At 47.1% G+C, this 6,765-nt stretch overlaps 1 long non-coding RNA gene across 2 annotated transcripts; it reads left to right on the top strand.

Moving 5' to 3' along the window:
- Positions 1-334: 334 nt before the first annotated feature.
- On the top strand, positions 335-6,296 carry LOC120097822 (uncharacterized). 2 transcript variants are annotated; one of them, XR_005495615.2, is made up of 3 exons: positions 335-3,862; positions 4,044-4,142; positions 5,581-6,296. It is a non-coding gene; the product is annotated as an uncharacterized LOC120097822 (long non-coding RNA). The 2 variants fall into 2 exon arrangements; XR_005495614.2 differs by having other exon boundaries at positions 5,386-6,296.
- Positions 6,297-6,765: the final 469 nt, after the last annotated feature.

Here is a 6,765-nt window from a genome sequence, read left to right as displayed (position 1 = left end):
TTGTATGACAAGTACTTTACCCACCAAGCCATCTCCATAGCCCTCAGTCTCTGTCCCTAATACATTACAAATAGAAGAAGACTGTAGCCTGGATGAGGAAGACAAAGGAGCGGTGCCCCTGAGATCCCAAGGAAGAGCAGTCGGGGGCATCATCACTCCAGAATCCACCACTGATGCTAAGCGAGCATGATGCGGAATGAGATAACTCAGACATGCAGGGACTCAGCCTTTCTAGGGAAGTTCCTAAGGATGTAGTCATCTAAAAAGAGGGCCAAGGCAAGCACACTCTCCAAGAAGAGCTGGGTGGGGAACTTCCAGAATAGAGCAGTCATCCAAGACCAACCTGGAGGAGGGAAGGAAGGATTCCAGCAAGGGGTGGGCTCAGTGGAGTCTGGAGGCAGAGTGAGGCTTCTGACTACACAGTTAGGTTTAAAAGATGAGAAAGCCACCTAGAGAATCAGACTGCTCCAAAGAGGGGATAGGGTACTAAGCCCTGACTGTCTAAGGAGGTGGTGACCATATTCAAGTTGGAGGAAAGAGAAGGAAGGGGGTTCAGATAGCTAACTTCTCAGTTACCACAAATTAAATAAGATCAGGACTTGGATGGACCAGAACCAACGCAAGCACGTGATTTAGAGACAGATGATGACGGGTACTCAAAGGACCATGTAAGGAGTCGGGGAAGGGAGCTGAGGAGATGGCTCAGATGCCTCACAAAAGCACAGGGAGCTGAATCAGAATCCACAGCATCCACATGAAGGGCCAGGCATGTCCACATTGCCTGTAACCCAGGGGTTCTCAACCTGTGGGTCGCAGCCCCTTTGGTGATTGAATGATCCCTTCACTGGTTGTCTAAGACCCTTGTGATTTCATATCATGATTCAAAACAGTAGCAAGGTTACAGTTTTGAGGTAGCAATGAAATAACTTTACGGTTGGGGGAAGTCACAGCTTTAGGAAGGTTGAGAACTGCTGCTGTAACCCAAATGCTGTGGAGTAGAGGCAGGTAGATTCTGAGAGCTCGCCAGCTTGCCATGCAAAACCTCAAGCTTCCAGTTCAGTGCCAGTGTCTCGGGGTGACGAGGTCATGCGCAGGGGTGCTCCTATGACTTCTGCATGCTCACACATGATGGTACTCACTGCACACGTATGTTGAATGGTGGGAAACATGGCAGATTCCTCTGTACTTTTTTCTTCTCACTGGATGAAAATACTTGGGCTCCCTTGTTTAAAACACAACGTACAATCTTTCTGCATTGCTTCCTTTCAGAAACCAAGGCAACGTCCTCCCTACCCAAATCAACTCTTCCTCAGGCCCACGGCCATTCAGAGACTCAGGCAATTTGTCTAAGTGCCACATGAAACATTGCTTTAGTTTCCGAATCCAATCACCCGGTCACTTTCTTGTCATCGTCTCTTCACATTAATCCTAATGTTAGCTTTTCCCCTTCCTTTGTGGGTCTTCGGCCCAAATCAACAGCCCAAGGAAATTGCCTGGGTTGTCTGAAGCTTTCAGAACTGTACATGGCAGCTTTCCCCTGTAGGTTTGGAGCTCTCAATATTTATAGAGGGAAATGGGGGATTGGGAGGAACTGAATTACCAGGACCAGAACGAAATGGCTTCCCTCGGAAAATTCCATGCATCAAGAATGTTCCCAATGTCTAAATGTTCTCCACACTCTGCGCTGTCTGCCCACCCAAACCCCATTCTTAGACCCTGAGCACCAGCCCTGTCACATGCTCTTCAGGGACAGAGTCACTTACCAGCCGTGATCTGTTGAGTGTTCTGTAAGAGCTCATGGCAGAACTGACCCAGGTCTTCGCAGTGGTCACATGATCCCTGCATCGAGCCACCTTCTCTGAGAGTTCTCCTCACCTCACGGTTCTGAATTTCTGAACTCTCAGGGGAGTCTCATATTTGAAACTTATGAGTTGAAAATAATGAAGACCACTGCTGGGCCATTTAAAAAAAAATCAAGAACCAGGGCCCAGAAAGATGCCTGGGCAGGAAAAGGTGGTTGGAGTGAAAGCCTGGTAAGTTGAGTTCAGTCTCCAGAAAGGTGGGAGGAGGGAACTGAGTCCCCACAATCATCCCCTGATTGGCACACGTGCACTGTGTCATGTGTGCCCCCAATAATAACATTTTTTTAAATTTGAAGAATGGAAATGACTGAAGTGTCTTACATTGTCTGCCGTGAGTCAAGAAAGGGTTAGGCTGGGAAGAATGGTAAGAAAAAAACGGTTGTTACTGATCTGTAGCCTGGCCACTGGTTTCACCCACCTAGAGTTAGGCGTTGTGAAAACTCAAGTCTTTGTTTATGAGAAGGTACCCACTTTGGTGTTACTCACCATTTCTCCCACTTCTGTGTGTGTGTGTGTGTGTGTGAGTGTGAGAATGTGTGTGAGTGTGTATGTTAGTGTATGTGAGTGTGTGTTGTGTGAGTGTGTGAGCGTGTGTGAGTGTGAGTGTGTGTGTTGTATGTATGTGTTCTGTGTGTGAGTGTGTGAGCATGTGAGTATGCGTGTGTGAGTGTGTGAGCGTGTGTGTTGTGTGAGTGTGTGAGCATGTGAGTGTGTGTGTGTGTGCATACTTTAATGAGAGGTCATCTACTACTCCCATAATTATATAGACAGTACTAAGTTATGTATAAGAGAAAATAACCCCTCACACACGGAAGAAAGGGGTTAGAGTCAAGCCAACACTGAATTCCTCTGCAGAAGTAATCGGAGAGAGAGGGCCAGGATGGCTCGGTGAGTAAAAGCATTTGTTACCAAAGTCTGAGGACCTGAGTTCAAATCCGAAAGCTGAGAATAGCCACAAATGTGTCTGTGACCCTCGTGCTCTTGGGGTAAGAGGAAACAGAAAGATGGCTGGGACTTGCTAGCTGCCGAGTGGGTTCCAAGCTTAGTGAATGAGCCTGTCTCAAGGGAATGAAGCAGAGAATGAGAGAGTAGGAAACTCCGGGGTCTTCCTCCAGCCTCACATGGGAAATAATCCACGAGAAAGCCCACTTAAGGCTTTTAACCTTTGATGGTTACCTGGGCTAGCAGTGAAGGCTTAGCATAGCCAGGAATTTCCCTTACAGAAAACAAGACCGACGCCTTTCAGATGCCAGACTGCTGCTTTGACAGTTATAGCTACCCGGAAGCAGTGCTCATTTGTTAACTCCCTGTGCAACAGCACTTCCCAGGAAACCCACCGGGACTCACTTGAATCTCTGCTGAAGGCCATGGGTCCTGAACTTCAAAATTCAGAGTTTTTTTTTTTTTTTCAGCGACAGGCCAAAACAATCTTATTTTTAATTTTACGAAAAAGCGGAGGCGTATCTCGTCTCCCTGCGGGGGGCCGGACCTCTCACCTTTTCGTATTTCCTTGGATGACTTTGCTCAGGAACTTCGGAAGGAATGAGCCTAAGGATCTCTCTCTCCCACAAACCACAGAGATTTCCCACGGAGAGCCAGTCCCTACTGAAGTGCATTTGGCTGCCGTATCTGAAAAGTATTTTTTTGCTTGTCTCTAAGGGAGCGAGCGCACATCCAGGGCCCTGGGACTCACAGCTGCTACAGGGAAGCCACATCACAGTTCACAAAGGCATCCTTCCTGCCCACGGTCCCCGAGGAAGCAACTGTGGGACAACGTTTCTTTTCCCAGAAATGAGTGCCTGGCCAGGAAAGGCTGGTGGTTTTCTGAGTTTCTGAGAGGACTCAGCACCACCACACGTCTCCCCTGGAACCATCAGCCTTCTAAGCAGACAATGAACTCCTTTCAAACGCACAGCATCTCTCTTCAGAAGAACTCAGGCAAACTCACACCCAGTCGTGTTCCAAAATTCTGCCCAAAATGCCTTGTGTGTGGAGAGAATGTGTGTAGATCTATAGCAGATCTTAGAGAGGGGAAGGGGAGAGGGAGAGGGAGAGGGAGAGGGAGGGGGAGGGGGAGGGGGAGGGGGAGGGGGAGGGGGAGGGGGAGGGGGAGGGGGAGAGAACATGTTTTCCATGACCATGTGTAACGTGTGGAACCATCACAATATTGTCTTTCTATAGAATGAATTTCTAAGAAATGAAGTTGTGCTGCTGATGGCTTACCAACTACAGTTCCATGGAAAAGGGTTATCCACACTCTCTCCAACAAGCTTCTCATAGGTACATGGGATGCAGTGGTTGTTTTGATTTGCGTTTTAACTGGTGGCATTGAGCCCTGTTTGCATATTTCCTTACTATTGTCTTGCCCGTGGAGTGCTCATTCAAGGCCTCTGAAGTCCAGGCTTGGTTTATGTCATCCATTTTTTCCTTGATGACTCGTGTGAGCCCTTTGGTACGAAGGGCTTCCCTCTTTGACGAGTTTAATGCCTGTAAGCTTTGCTTTCCAGAGGCCTGGCATTTGTCTGTGTCCTTTCTAACTGCATAGACTTTTCCATGAGGTCTAATGTATCAGATTTTGCTCCCGCTGACATCTGGGATTTAAACAATATTCAAAAAGGACCTCCATAATTTGGCAAGATTTATACAATTTACCTGTTGGCAGCACCATTTTGGTTTAACGTCTATGCACAATGCTATTCCTTTATATGAAACTTATTTTGGAATAACAGGTAAACAGGCATTTTGGATTTCTTTTTCTCCAAATAACAAATCGTCTTCCAGCTCGTGAGCATCCATTATTTTGAAACTGATAATTTTTACAGGGCGGGTGGACTCCCACACTATGCAAGGGTAGGCACACTCTCCACCAGTCTCATGGCACCGTTTCTTACAACGCCAACATTGTACAGTTTTTAACAGGGACGGTCAGTCTCATAGTCCCTACTTTTAATCCTTAAAATTCTCCCACAGGTCCTACATATTTATTTTCCATTGGTTAATTTCAGGATTGCTTATACCAGCCAACATGTGTGTGCGTGCATGCACACACACACACACACACACATGAGGAAGCACATGCACACATGGGTACATGCACAAGTGACTGTGAATGTATGCAAAGGCTACAGGTTGATGTTGGGTGTCTTCCTCAGTCAGACCACCTTATTCTTTAGAGAGTCTCCCATTGAGTACGGAACTCTCAGTTCCGCTAAGCTGACTGACTGTCTACTGAGCACCAGCGAGCTGCCTGCCTCTGCCCTCCAGCAAGTATGTGCCACTACGCCTGGATTTTCACACGGGCTCTCGGGGATTGAACTCAGATACTTAGGCTTGCAGAGCAAGCACTTTATCCATTGAGCACCCACTAGCTGAGTCTCTAAGTTGCGTTTACCACGAATTCTGCAATCATGCTTAGACCTTTTCCAAGCACAAGGAGCTCATGTTTTCTGCTTGCCCAAGTTTCTTTCGTAACCAGCTGTGCATTTTCTTGCTAATACCACCCTTGCTGTGTCTGAACATTTAGGGACAGCGTGCTATCATGGCCCTCTTGGCAGAGCATCGGATCAACCAACCCATGATCGTCATCTCTTCCTCTCATGCCAGGTGCTTCCTTCTCACACCTGATCACTCTGGCTTGGCATTCAGGACAACATCCAGACACAGGGTGTGTGGGCATGCGTTTCTCTTGCCTGACTGAAAAGTTTTCTTGGCTTTGCAGATGCCACCTTCCCCTGTTGTCACTTGCTGCAGCCATGATCAACCCCACTGTGTTCTTCAACATCATGGCCAAGCCCTTGGGCTGCATCTCCTTCAAGCTGTTTGCAAAGTTCCATGATCTCAGCTTGGGAGGGAAAGGGTTTGGATAGAAGGGCTACTCCTTTCACAGAATTATTCCATGATTGATATGCCAGCATGGTGATGTCACACGCCATAATGGCACCGGCATCTTCTATGAGGAGAAATCTGGGGATGAGAACTTCATCCTGAAGCATTCAGGTCCTGGCATCTTGTCCATGGCAAATGCTGGACCAAACACAAATGGCTCCCAGTTTGTTTGTTTGTTTGTTTGTTTGTTTGTTTGTTTTTAAATCTTCATTTTTAAGATTGAGTGGCTGGATGGCAGGTGTGTGGTCTCTGGGAAGGTGAGAGACAGCACAAGCATTGTGGAAGCCATGGAGCTTTTCAGTTCAGGAATGGCAAGACCAGCGAAAAGATCACTGTGGACAAACTCTAATTCTTCTGACTTGCCATCATACCCATCAGACCACTCCTTTCCTTAGAAGACGGCACATGACCCTACCCCATCTGCTCACAATACTCTGTAATTTCTGCTCTCACCAACATTCTTGGAGTTCCTTATTCTCCTCATTCTCCTCCAGGTCTAGCTGGATTGCAGAGTTAAGTGATTATGATTATGAATAAAAACTAAATAAGAAAAACAAAGCTTTCTCTATTACACTCTCATTTATTGCATGTGTTGGGTCATCTAGGTGTGTACATAGCATAGCATGTGTGTGGAGGACAACTTGAAGGAATCAGTTTCCTCCTTCCCTTGTGTGCATCCTGGGTATTGAACTCAGGTCATAGGCTTAGGGGCAACTGTCATTACTAGCTGGGCCAATTTGCCACCCTTTTGCCTGACTGCAAGGGGGATGTAGTTGAAGTTTGGTCTTCTGCTGTGCTAAATACCGATTGTTCCCAGAGACCACACATAGACCCAGGTGTTGACCTTGTCCCAAGTTATCCCTGATTGGTGAATAAAGATGCCAACAGCCAATAGCTGGGAAGAAGAGACATAGACAGGGTTTAGGATTCCCAGGCTTGGGGTCAGAGAAGGACCATGAGGTAGAGAGAAGAAGATGGAGAGAGGAGAAAGACCAGGGGTTAGGAGTCAAGAAAGCAT

This window comes from Rattus norvegicus, chromosome 17 (genome assembly GCF_036323735.1).
Source record: "Rattus norvegicus strain BN/NHsdMcwi chromosome 17, GRCr8, whole genome shotgun sequence".
Taxonomy (NCBI): Eukaryota; Metazoa; Chordata; class Mammalia; order Rodentia; family Muridae; genus Rattus; species Rattus norvegicus.
This window is presented reverse-complemented; position numbering and strand designations above follow the sequence as displayed.